General features: G+C 43.8%; 1 protein-coding gene across 4 annotated transcripts in view; it reads left to right on the forward strand.

Annotated features, from left to right (window-relative positions):
- The window catches only part of MPPE1 (metallophosphoesterase 1), a 55,857-nt gene that overhangs the window by 30,208 nt on the left and 12,040 nt on the right, over positions 1 to 13,609 (forward strand). For 2 of the 4 annotated variants that reach the window (XM_043558266.1, XM_043558269.1), the window contains exons 3-4: positions 4,437 to 4,519; positions 10,047 to 10,160. The gene's annotated coding sequence lies outside the window, so the exon portion shown is untranslated. Of the gene's footprint in view, positions 1 to 3,400; positions 3,551 to 4,436; positions 4,520 to 10,046; positions 10,161 to 13,609 lie in introns of those variants that run through there. The other 2 variants (XM_043558265.1, XM_043558267.1) reach the window with 2 other exon arrangements.

Consider the following 13,609-nt stretch of genomic DNA (forward strand, 5'->3'; position numbering starts at 1 on the left):
TGTTGAACTGTTCTCTTTACGATTATATAGTGTCCTTCTTTGTCTCTTGTTACAGTCTTTGTTTTAAAGTCTATTTTGTCTGATAATAAGTATTGCTACCTTGACTTTCTTGTCACTTCCATTTGTATGATAAATGCTTTTCCATCCCTTCACATATTAATTATACTTTTAATGATACTTTTTAAAAGGACATATATAATTCTTTTTCAAATTAAAATGCATCATAATAATTTTGTTAAGTCGGATTCTGTTATGCTTCAGGTATAAATGAAGTACTTTTATTTTTATTTTTTAAGTTTATTTATTTTGAGAAGGAGACAGAGAGAGAGGATGAGCAGAGGAGGGGCAGAGAGAGAGGGAGAGAGAATCCCAAGCAGACTCTGTACTGTCAATGCATGGAGCCCGACATGGGGCTCAGTCTCACAACTGTGAGATCACGACTTGAGGCAAAATCAAGAGTCAGATGCTTAACTGACTGAGCCACCCGTGCACCCCATGAAGTACTTTTAAAATGTATTTCATAGTTAGGTCTATGTTTTTTGGACTTAGCAAACATTACAAAAAATTTTAACCATACACAAGAGTGGAGAGAAATATAATGAATGCTTATATTGGTTTTCTATTGCTGCTGTAACAAATCACTATGAATTTAGTGACTTAAGGCTACACAAACTTGTTATTGTTCTGTAGGTGAGTAGTCCAAATGAAGTCTCACTGGGCTAATCAAGGTGGTTCTGTGAACGAATCCATTTCCTTGCCTTTTACAGCTTCTAGGGGGCTACGTGCCCACATTCCTTGGCTTGTGGCCCCTTCCTTCCTCCATCTTCAACATCACTAACAGCAGGTGGAGTCCTTGTTAGGCTGTATCTCCCTGACCCTCTGCTATGCACTGAATGTTTGTGTCCCTCCAAAATTCACATGTTGAAATCCTAATGACCGTGGTGACGGTGTTTAGAGGTGAGGCTTTGGGGAGGTGTCCGGTCCTGAGGGTGGAGGCTTCATGAATGGGATCAGTGTTCTTATAGAAGAGACTTCCTGGGGCTCCCTCACCCCTTCTACCATGTGAGGGCACAGTGAGAAGGTACCAGTGATGAACCAGGAAGGTGGCTCCCAATTTTCAGCAACCATGCTGGTACCTCAGTCTTATATTTCCAGCGTCCACAAGTTTGAGAAATACATTTGTGTTGTTGACAAGCCACTCGGTATTTTGTGTTTTGTTATAGGACTGACACACTCCTGTGTTACCTCCCCTAACTGACACAGCTGTCCTTCCATAGGGAAGGACCCAGTGATTAGACTGGATAACCCAGGCGAACTTCTCATCTCAAAGTCCTTAACCTTAATCACACTTGCAAAGTCCCTTTTCCCATGCAAGGTAACATAGTCACAGGTCCGGAGATTGGGATGTGACAGTCTCTGGGGGGCCATTGTTCTTCTACCCACTATGCCATGCACCCCTCTTCTTGCTTCAACATTACCAATATTTTGCCAATATTGTTTCTTCTCCTACTTCCCTGTTTGTTTTTTAATTTCCTGCAATATTAAAGCAAATTCCAGAAATCTTATAATTTGGCTGTACTTTAGTTTCTCTAGCCTTAAAAAAAAATTAACCACAATAGCATTATCACAGCAAAATCACCAACAATTCTTTGCACATCCATTCCACGTACAAGTTTCCCAATCTTTAATTCTTTTTTTTGAAAGCTAGTTTGTCCTAATTCTGACCCAAACAAGACCCACATACTTGCTTTGGCTCAATGTGTCTCTCAAGCCTACTTTATAACAAATTTCCCTCCCCTCCTCTCTCCTTTTTTTTTTTTTTTTTCCTGATGCTGTTTATTTGTTGAATAAAGAAGGTAGGCCATTTGGGCTGTAAAAATTCCACATTCCGGATCCAGGGAATTGCTTCCTGGTGGTGTCATTTAACCTGTTCGTTTGGTCCTATATTTCTTTAAGCTTGGAGTTAGTTATAGGCTTTACTGGATATATTTACTTTTTTTTTTCTAGTTAGTGAGAATACTTTAGAGATGACGCTGCATACTTCTGTTGCATCATGTCAGTGTGCATATGGTGGCAAGTTGTGATGGTAAAATTGTTAACCAGGAGGTATTTGAAAATATTACAATATTCAGGGGCAACTGGGTGGCTCAGTCGGTTAAATGTCCAACTTCGGCTCAGGTCATGATCTCGCAATTCGTGGGTTCCAGCCCCGCATCCGGCTCTGCGCTGACAGCTCAGAGCCTGGAGCCTGCTTCGAGTTGTGTCTCCCTCTCTCTCTCTCTGCCCCTCCTCTGCTCATACTCTGTCTCTCTCTCTCAAAAATAAATAAATGTTAACAAATTTTTTTAAAGAAAATATTACAATATTCTTAATCAATAATAATGTTTCCATTTACTGCTTACTTACCAGATAGCAGGCATTTGGTATCTGGTCTGCTAGCTGGTTGCTTTCTATACGATTTCTATTATATCTCTGCACATTAAGTATACTCAGCAAAAATATACTAGAATTCGTTGGCTGGGAGACCCTGTGTGTTATTGCTTCGAGCTTCAGTTTTACTTCTTGTAACGTGGGGTAATGGTTCTTGTTCTTAATTTACAAGCTTATTCTGAGGATTATTTGAAGTAATGGATGTGAAGGCCCTTTGAAAAGTAGACCATGCCATGCTATACTGTTATTAACATTAGTTTGAAAAAAATGAAAACTAAGTCCCCAACAGTCGCTCTGATGGCCTCATTTATTCATCACACACTCCCTGAAGGCACTTTGCCAGGCCCTGGAGAAGACGACGGTGAGGGAGACCCAGCGTGGGACTCTGGAGCGCGGTCCAGCGGGGCAGGAGAAGGGAGCCAGCAATCACAGCGCCACCCATCGACGCCGCGCGGAGGTCCGGCGGCTCGGCTTCCCGCCGCAGGCAGCTCCCCGGCGCCCGGGGCGCGGAGTCCGCCTGGAGCCGCAGCCGTGCAGACCGGAAGCGAGACCGGGGCCGCCCTGACCCACGAGCGAGGCACCGGGGCCGCCGCAGGGCCGCCCTGACCCGCAACGGCCGGCGCACCCCGCCTCCCCTCACGGGCGCTCGGTGCGCCAAAGGCTTCGCGGCCGCCGCGCCCCCCTCGCCTTCCCGGACGTTGTTCTGGGGGTTCCAGGGAAGCTGCAGCACTAAGGACTCACGGGGAGAGAAAAGTCTAGAAGATTAAGGATGGCGCAAAGGACCGAGTCGTTGCGGAAGATGCGACCAAGTGTTGGGTTTTGCTTCTTTGCACAGACTGTTTAGGAACGCCGTGAGCCGCAGGGCCGAGCCGCTACCGGCTGGTCTGTCCGCACCGCCCGAAGAGTGCCGGGAGCCCGCGTTCCAGAACGCCGGCCCCCGGCGGGGGCGCGGCTGGGGGCGTGCCAGGGGCGGGGCTAGGGCGGGCCTCTCCATGGCGACTGTGCGTTTCCCCGCCCGCCCGAGGCCGGCGGGGCGGGGTTCCAGGGCCGACCGGGACCCGCCGGGCCATCCGCGCGGAAACTGGAAGCTGGCGGGGATGGTCGGCGGGCTCCAGGACAGGTGAAGTGATGGGGGTCCGGCTTGCCCGGAAGCCTTTGCTTTCTGATCCGCCTCCCTTGTTGCTCTCCGCCCACAGCAAGCAAGATTTTCCAGGAATTCTTATGACCGTGTTATATAATATTTAGGCTTCTAGGTTAATTGCTATTTCTTGTTACTGCAAACTGGAACCTCCTTGCCTTTTTAGCATTGCAAGTTAGCCTATTGAAAAAACGGTATTCTGGGAATTAGTCATTCTTTGCTGGAGAATCACGATTACTTAAGGCCCCTGTATTACATCGTAGGGCCCTCTCTCTAGTTTACCTATGTAGACTGACAAAAAAAAATACGTCTTATTAAAAAATACCATTTAAGATGGAACATTTAACATGCAAATAGCCATTGATGACACTGTGGTAATATGCTTAAGATAATGGGCAAGTAAGAGAAAAAAACTACAGGTCAGTGCATGTTAAACATGTTTTAATGTTGTTTTTGGGTGGAGGGAATTTAGATATTTAATGATAGCTTTGAAGTTAAAAGTCAGTCAACGGATAAAATATTTTGTTCCCAGTTATTGGATTGCAGCTACTGTTCTTATGTGTTGGGCAATGTAGAACAATGTTGCAATATGAACAATATAGGACAATGTTGTAATAATATAGAGCAATCTTAATATTTTATGCTATAATTTAAAAGAGCTATTCTAGAACAATAACATGTCAGTCATTTCTGTTTAGTGTGTGGTTTTCAGGTTATTTTTGTGTTGTAACGGCCAATCAGCTTCCTTCTCCTTGTGCCACAGGGCAGCAGTCACTGCCCTCTGGGAATTGATGCATCTTCCACTTTAATTAAATAGCTAAATGAATGAAATATTCTTCAGTAACACACACATTTTGTTTTATTTCAGGTAGAGGTGCTCTGATTTGGGGGAACACAAGCCAACTTGGGGCCTTCATACCAGTCTCATCTACCAGTTGTATCCTTTAAAAGGTGAGAAGGTGACTTAGTGATATTCCCTTGAACACAGGCTCCCAAGACTTCTTTTTAAATATAAAAGTAGTGACTTTATGGGGTGCCTGGGTGGTTCAGTCGGTTAAGCGTCCCAACTTCAGCTCAGGTCATGATCTCGTGGTTTGTGGGTTTGAGCACTGCATCCGGCTCTGTGCTGGCAGCTCAGAGCCTGGAGCCTGCTTCAGATTCTGTGGCTCCCTCTCTCTCTGCCCGGCCCCTGCTCGCACTCTGTCTCTCTCAAAAACAGATAAACATTTAAAAAAATTTAAATATAAAAGTAGTGGATTTAGATCCAAAAGGAAGCCTTTGCTCTAGGACATTGTTAGCTTGTAGGGTCTTGTGTGTGTGTTTTGTGTTTGTGTGCTGCTTCCTTTTTAAAGAAAATTGTGGCAAAACCTGCATAACGTAAAACTTAACCATTTTAACCGTTGTAAAGTGTACAGTTTGGTGACGTTTAGTACATTCACATTATTCTTCAACCATCACCACTATCCATTTCCAGAACTTTTTCTTTTTCCCAAATTGAAACCCTGTAAATAATGACTGCTCATTTCCCCCCTCACCCACCCTGACCCCTGGCCACCACCATTTTACTTTGTCTCTATGAACTGTCTACTCTAGTCCCTTATGTAAGTGGAAGCATATAGTGTTTGTTATTCTGTGTCTGGCTTATTTCACTTAGTATAATGTCTTCAGGGCTCACCGTGCTGTATCATGTATCAATATCATTACTTTAAATTTTTTTTTTTTTTTTCAACGTTTATTTATTTTTGGGACAGAGAGAGACAGAGCATGAACGGGGGAGGGGCAGAGAGAGAGGGAAGCACAGAATCGGAAACAGGCTCCAGGCTCTGAGCCATCAGCCCAGAGCCTGACGCGGGGCTCGAACTCACGGACCGCGAGATGGTGACCTGGCTGAAGTCGGCCGCTTAACCGACTGCGCCACCCAGGCGCCCCTCAATATCATTACTTTAAATTAAAAAAAAATTTAATTGTGGTAAAATATACATAAAATTTACTATCTTGCCAACTTTTCATAGACTTTTTTTTTTAAAGAGCAGTTTTAGGTTCACAGCAAAACGGAGCAGAAAGTAGAGAGTTCCCATATACCCCTGCCCCCACATAGCACAACCTCCCCCATTATCATCATTCTCCACCAGAGTCATACATCTGTTACAATTGATGAATCTACACTGACATATCAAAACCACCCAAAGTCCATAGTTCACATTAAGTCTGCTCCTGGTGATGTACATCTAAGGGTTTTAACAATGTATAGTGATATTATATCCACGTATTAAATATCCATGTATAAAAATATCCAAGAGTATTTTTACTGCCCTAAATATCCCCTGTTCCCCGCCTATTCATCCCTCCCTTCCTTCCCCTAAGCTCCCTGGCAATCACTGATCTTTTATGGTATCCATAGTTTTGTCTTTTCCAGAATGTCATATAGAAAGAATCATATAGTATGTAGCCTTTTCAGATTGACTTCTTTTGGTTAGTAATATGCATTGAAGGTTCCTTCATGCCTTTTCATGGCATGCTGGTTCATTTCTTTTTCGCACTGAATAATATTCCATTGTGTGAATGTACCACAGTTTATTTATCCATTCACCTATTGAAGGGCATCTTGGTTGCTTCAGAGTTTTGGCAGTTAGGAAAACAGCTGCTGTAAATGTTTGTGTGCAGGTTTTTGTGTGGATGTAAGTTTTCAACTCATTTGGGTAAGATAACAAGCAGCACGATTGCTGGATCACAGGGTGAGAGTATATGTAGTTTTGTAAGAAACTGCCGAACAGTCTTCCAAAGTGGCTGTGCCCTTGTGTATTCCCATTAATAATGAAGGAGATGGTCTGTTACTCCACATCCTCACCAGCATTTGGTGTGGTCAGTGTTCTGGATTTTGGTGACTCTAATTTGTGTGTGTGTCTAATAGGTGTGTATCTTGTTCTTGTTTTAATTTGCATTTCTTTGATGACCTATGATGTGGAGCTTTTCATATACTTATTTGCCATTATGCTTCTTTGGTGAGCTGTCCTTGAAGGTCTTCGGCCCATTTTAAATTTATTTTCAATTATTAATTTTTCATTTTCCCCCCAGCTATATTGAAATATAATTGACAAGTAAAATTGTACATATTTAAAATGTATGATGTGATGATTTGAGATATGTCCCTATAGTGAAGTGGTTATCACAGTCTACACAACCATCAACTAAAACATCCATCCAATCGCATGGTTATTTTTGTTTGTGGTGTGTGATGAGAATGCGTAAGATCTATTGTCTTACTTTTGCCCACTTTCTAACTGGGCTCTTTTCTTTTCTTTTCTTTTCTTTTTTTAAAACGTTTATTTATTTTTGAGACAGAGAGAGACAGAGCATGAACGGGGAGGGTCAGAGAGAGGGAGACACAGAATCTGAAACAGGCTCCAGGCTCTGAGCTGTCAGCACAGAGCCCGACGCGGGGCTCGAACTCACAGACCGCGAGATCATGACCCGAGCCGAAGTCGGCCGCCTAACTGACTGAGCCACCCAGGCACCCCTGGGCTGTTTGTTTTCTTATTGAGTTTTAGGAGTTCTTTGTATATGTTTGATAATAGTCCTTTATTAGAAGTGTGTTTTGCAAATATTTTCTTCCAGTCTGAGGCTTGTCTTCTGATGCTTCTGAATCTCTCTGTACTCCATTTTTAAGTGTGTAGTTCAGTAGGGTTGACATTGTTGTCCAATCTTTAGTGCTTTTCCATTTTGCAAAACGGGATCTACACCCATGAAACAACAACTCCCCGTTTTCCCTTTTCCCAGCCCCTTGGTCACCCCCATTCTACTTTCTGTTTGTATGAATTTGATGACTCTAGTTACCTCTTATAAATGGAATCACATAGTATTTGTCTCTTTGTGACTGGCTCATTTCCCTTAGTATCATGTGCTCAAGATTCATTCATATTGTAGCATGTGTCAGGATTTCTTTCCTTTTAAAGGACTGAGGAATATTCCATTATATATACACACGTGCCACATTTTGTTTGTCCATTGATCAATTGACAGACATTTGGGTTGTTTCCACCTTTTGACTGTGGTGAATAATGCTGCTGTGTACATGGGTGTACAAATATGTGAGTCTCTGCTTTCAGTTCTTTTGAATGTTTACCTGGAAGTGAAATTGTTGGATCATGTAGCAGTTCCATTTTTAATTTTTTGAGGAACCACCACACTGTTTTTTATAGTGGCTGCACCATTTTACATTCCTACCAACAGTACACATGCATTGCAATTTCTCCACATTCTCATCAATGCTTTTTTTTTTTTTTTTTTTTTTTTTTTTATAATAACGATCTTGTTTCTCCCCCTCATCCTTTTCTGGTTTTTTTTTTTTGCTGTTGTTTGCTTGTTTTTGAGCAACTTGCATGAGATCACATACTAGGAAATAATACAACTGGGATATAGACTTCCCCAGCTGCTGGATCATGCCATCCCCGGGGCTAAGGAGAGAACCCAGGAGCTACCAAGCAAGTACATGAAAGTCATGTACTTCCCTTTTAGAAAGAAAGCTCTTTTCTCCAAAAAGGCTCAGGGAAGATTACTTCCCTTCCATCAGAGGGCCACCCAAACTTTTCTTTGGAAGAGTTCCACACAGGGACTGGTGAGAAAATGTGTTCTGGCCACCTGTTTTGCCCATCTTTAAATTCCTGCTTGGCCCTTTGACCAGAGGGAACGGGTACATCTTCTTCAGCTGTTCCTCTTGTTCCTATGACTGGAGACTGTGAAGCATTTAAAGACCAGAAGAGTGATAATATATGTTTGTAATTCTAGAATGTTTGAGACAGTAAGCTTAAATGGGGGTCGTTAACTCCGTGGATGCGTATTGAGCACTTACTGCTTGCAGGCACTATCCTGGGCACCGGCAGAGACGGGATATGAAGACGGTGACTGGTGCAATGAGAAATGTATTTTATATCATGATCAGGACACACAGATCCGTGTACTGAAAAGTGGAAGCAAAAGTTTGGTGAAATAAACTTTATGGTGCCTTGCCTTGACTCTGTACAGTGCAGGCTAATTTTTTCTATTCTGTTTTCTTCTATCTAATTTTTTAAAACTCTGGTCACAAACCGCCAAACTGATTTCATGAACCAGAGATGGGTTTCTTTTGGCTTTTTGAAAAATTCTGGGTTGGGAGATGTTACCGATGCCATCGTGTGTGATGTCAGGAATACGGAGTGTGTCGGCGGTAGAAATCAAAATCTCCACATTCAGCGGTTTAGTTTTTACCAGGGCCCTCTGGGACCTTTAATATCAAGTGTAGCTCTCTTAGAGACAAGTCCTGAGGGGAGTGCATCTGCCTTTTGATCCCAGCCAGACTGAACATTGTTGGGAGACCTGTATAGTTTTCCCGCTGAAATATCATTCACCGAGTTTAATAAAACTGACAAATTGACCTTGGGGGGTGAAAACATGAACATTTCAGTAATTTTGCGTTTTGAACCCAAATCTGCTACATGCAAAGGAAAGCGTCTCATGTGGACAGAATTCTTCATCACTTAACCACAAGCACTTAACACGCAGAGAATATCATCTTTATTGAAACCCCTCATAGCTTAGTTTTACACCTAGTGATATAAGATGGATAAACATCTTTTCCCCCCATGTATTCACTGAGGAGGCAGGAAGAGCTGGCCATATCTGGGCCTGGGTGGAGCACTCCACAGTGTTCTGATAAAGGACCAGACCCTCCTTCCATTTTGTCTTAGAAAGAACACAGTTTCTGTCCATTAGCCTGTAAAAGCCTGGATGTGGAAGATATAGTAGCATTTAGTTATTCAGGCTGTGTGGCTGTGGAGATTTTAAATCACTGGCCTACATATTATGGTTGAGATAAAATTTCAAGTTTACTTCTAGTAAGGGAAGGGTATGGGGATTTTGGATGTCAAGCATTAGGAAGTCCAACTCAGTAAATGAGTGGGGAAGACAGCCGAAGATGGCCACAGCTTCTAGATTCTAATTTCTGGCCTTTATTCTCTACTGGGCTTCATTCTCCCTAATCTGATTATGGCCATTTGAATTGAGTTCCCTTGCCTTGAGCCTGTTGAAATTCATCAGATTGTAAGGTTTACTGTCTAGTCTAATCCTGATATACCTGCTTCATTTAAAAAAATTTTTGTGAACATTATTTCTGTCAATCTCCATGACATCAGTGGAGGCAAGTGCTGTGACCCCCATGATGAGGCTCAGAAAGGGTAAGTGGCTTGCCCAAGGTCACAGATAGCAGAGCTGAGCAGTAGGTGGGGTTTTGTCCAATTCATCGTAGCTACTCTCTCTGCTGGTGGGTATTCATAACGTAGGAGAAAATACTGGAAGAGGAATAAGTGGCTGCTGATTCCCTATAGAGCTCTTCGGTTTTCCTGTTTCCTACCAAGAAAGGTAGGCTCTGTTGTCCCATGTCTGCTCCAGGGGTGGAGTGTCCTTTGCTCCCAATGGCTGGTGGTCAGCATGCTTTTTTTCACAGGTCAGCTGCATCAGAAAACGAGGATGCAGCTCTGTCCCTGAGGTTGGCTTAAGTGCAAGTTGGCTTGAACCCAAGGAGGAGGTCACTGTATACCCATCTGGAAGCAGCCATAAGGTAGGAGTGGCATCTCATTACGTAATGTGCACCTGGCATGGGGGCCTTGCTGTGTCAGTTCTAGGGAGAGATTGGATCCTTTCCCCACCCCATCAGCCCTAAAAATTACTGTCTTCATTTCAGGAGGTAAAAGGGGATATGCTTTGACCATAACATCGAAGACCACATTGGAGATACTACTTTGATGAGTAACACGATGAGTTTGGATAGAGAAGGAGAAGTAGTTTCCCAAGATTTGAGCAAAAGGAATTTTTGCTTTAAGGATTTGGTGTCAGAGGTTGTCAAATAATGGTTTTCACTCTGGTGAGGAGTTCTATTTCTTAAAAATGATCACACTATACTGGAGAGCTGATTGACACGGTGTTAGGGTTTTCTCAAGAAAGTATGGAACAGTACCAGCTAGCTTGCTCTCCCTCTTTGCCTTTCCTTTTTTTTCCCTCCTACCCTCCCTCTCGCCTTCCCTCCCTCTCTCCTTCCTTTCCTCCCTTCCTCCTTCCCTCCCTCCCTTCCTTCATTCTGAGTCCTCTGGCTGAATGGCTCTGTGTGGAATATCTTTTATTTCTTTGTGGAAAAAAGAACACAGACGCTTGAGGGAAGGGCAGGGGCTCCCCCAACCTTTTGTTGACACGTGGCCTTCCTTAAGCTGAGGAATTGTTCCCTGCCTTTGCTGCAGTCAGCCTGGAGGCAGGGGCCAGGCTGAGCCTCAGCAGGATCCAATGGGAACCTGGGAACCGGGTGGGGGAGAGCCAGCGCCACCTGTAAGTGCAAACCCGTGGCTTGTCTCTGTGTGTCCTGTTCTGCTCCCTTGGTCCAGGGAAGCTGACAGACTGCAGCTTTGTGTCCCCTCGGCTCCTGGCCCCCACTCTCTGCTGCACTTGGAGGGCAGGGTGGGTCTGCCGTGCTCCAGGCCACCCATCTTCCCTTGCTGTGTTCCTGGATCTTAGCTATCACCACCGAAACCAGCTTCTCTGATGAAAGGAGGTGGGTGTAGAGAAGCAATTAGAAAGTTGTCATTCTAGTTTTTACCTCGGGAACTTGGAGCCTATAAAGAGCAAAGCTTTGCATGTTAAGAGAATTCTGAGGCTAACTCCAGAAGGCTGGCATTCCTTCCTCTCAGCTTGTCCTCTGCGGCGGCGTGAGGAGACATTAAAGTTTTAGGAAGTTTCAGCTGCTGTTTTTAGGATTTCAGGAGATCCTTCCACCTTTTGAAAGAAAATGAGACATTAAGACCAAATGGTTGCTTCAGACATATTTGACTGAATCAAAACAAAGGAAATTGGATGGTATTAAGAAATACATTCATTGTTCCTTGGAGTCTTTGTCCCTCTCTTATGAGCATCACCCAAACAAAATCCATTCCCTTAGTTGTTACTGGCAGCAATTGCACCTCCTTCAGGAGTTTGACTGCTGATAAGTGGATGACAGCAGGAGTCCTTGCTTTCTCCTCACCTGCATCAGATTAAGCACCAGCCTTATGGGCTGGAGCCTTATGGGGTGGCTGCACCCCCGAGTTGCCCAGAACTGCCGTGTGTTTTTATTATTGTTAGTGCCACCTTTCACTCTCAGAGGAGTCCCCAGTTAGAAGATAAAGTACGGTGATTTTAGTTATGTGGCACAGGGGTTCAACCTTAGAGAAAACAGAGGGGGCGAGGAGGTTCTAAGTACAAGGACAATGTATGGCACATGGTCATGGTGGTCGGACCCGCTTGACAAAGATACTATGGATGTTCTGAGTAGAGTTCCAGGAAGAGCATTTGAGCCCAGGTTACATGCACAGCTGCTTTTGACCTCTCTGTCTGAAAGGATGCATTTAAAATCTGGCATTCAAGTCCTGTTCCCTCTTTAATCAAATACTTCCCAGTAAGAATGCCACTCGAGAGCAGGTGGAAGAAAGTGAAGGCTTGGGCACAGAGCCATTCATTCCCCTCCTATCCTCTCATTTCTTCTTTTCTGAAAAGCCATAGATGTGAGGACTTCGTAGTCCAGCAGACCATTGTCACAGCTCCATTTGGAGAAGCGTGAAGTGTTCCATCATCTTTCAGTTTCTGAAGGCACTTTCAATTCTGGGGTTATGTTTTGAACCTTTGGTAATGGCTCAAAATACATGTTTACCCCCACTTATTTTTCTTTAGGTAATTTTTATGTTTACCCCCACTTATTTTTCTTTAATCTTACCCTGTAGGTAAGATTTTTAAAAAGTCCTGTATCTCAATGGGTATATAGAATGCCGCTGTGCAGTAAGCGAGGGCCTTTTATAGGGACTCGGGCTTACATGAAAACATGAACAGCTCTGGAAACGGAATTTTGCAGACATTGTTGTAGACCCTCCAGGAATGAGACTGTTTGTGACCCCTTGTCTGTCAATCATATGAAGGTTCCTGCATTCATCTTAGAACATCATTTCCCCAGAAAGGGCTTTTCTGTATATATTGGCTCAGTGAGCATCTGTGGTCAATGTCTCTCATAGCCCCCACCCACTCTGAGACTTCTGGAGTTTTTCCCATATCTGAGTTCTCTGCAGCCACCAGGTCCCTACCCTTTAAGATCCTCATCCTTTTTTTTTTTTCTTTTTTTAAATGTTTATTTATTTATTTTTGAGGAAGAGAGAGAGAGAGAATGCACGTGGGCGCACGCACAAGCAAGGGAGGGGCAAAGAGAGAGGGAGGCACAGGATCCGAAGCAGGCTCCAGGCTCCGAGCTGTCAGCACAGAGCCTGACACGGGGCTTGAACCCATGAACCGTGCGATCATAACCTGAACCAAAGTTGGATGCTTACCTGACTGAGCCACCTAGGCGCCCCTAAGATCCTCATCTTGAGCATAAGATGAAGAACTTTAGTAGCATTCCACTTTTTCTTTTTTTTAAGTGGGCTTCACTCCCCTCCCATTGCAAGGTTCAACTCACAACTGTGACACAAAGACCTGCGCTGAAATCAAGAGTTAGCCGCTTAAATGACTGAGCTACCAAGGTGCGCCGCTCCCCGACCCCACCCTCCCCACCAACATGCCACTTTTTAAAGCCCATTTCAGGTCGTCCATGTACCAGCCTTTCTCTTCATATGTGTCAAAAGTAAATGCTTTTTTTTTTTTTTAAATAGGATGCAAAGTTCATTTATGATTCCAAAAAATCCATAAACATTTTAAAGTTTCCCATAGAGGAACCATGGCACATAAATGTCTTCTGACAGAAGGCCATCCAGAAATTTAAGGCCGATTTGCAGGTGAAAACCCATGTTTGTGAAACATATAATCCGAATGCATCATTGACAGATGTGTGCTCTGTGAGGCTCCGGCCTCCGAGCCCAGAGTGGAATGGATTGCTCAGATCCCTGAAGCACATTGTCTGTGAATATTCACTTCTTTTGTGGAAAAGCAGTGTGGAAAAGTGATGAATTCATACCAGAGGCAACACAATGCAGGGGGCTTCTGGCCTGTTGATTTGTAAGGTCC

Source organism: Prionailurus bengalensis, chromosome D3, assembly GCF_016509475.1.
Source record: "Prionailurus bengalensis isolate Pbe53 chromosome D3, Fcat_Pben_1.1_paternal_pri, whole genome shotgun sequence".
In the NCBI taxonomy this organism is placed as follows: domain Eukaryota; kingdom Metazoa; phylum Chordata; class Mammalia; order Carnivora; family Felidae; genus Prionailurus; species Prionailurus bengalensis.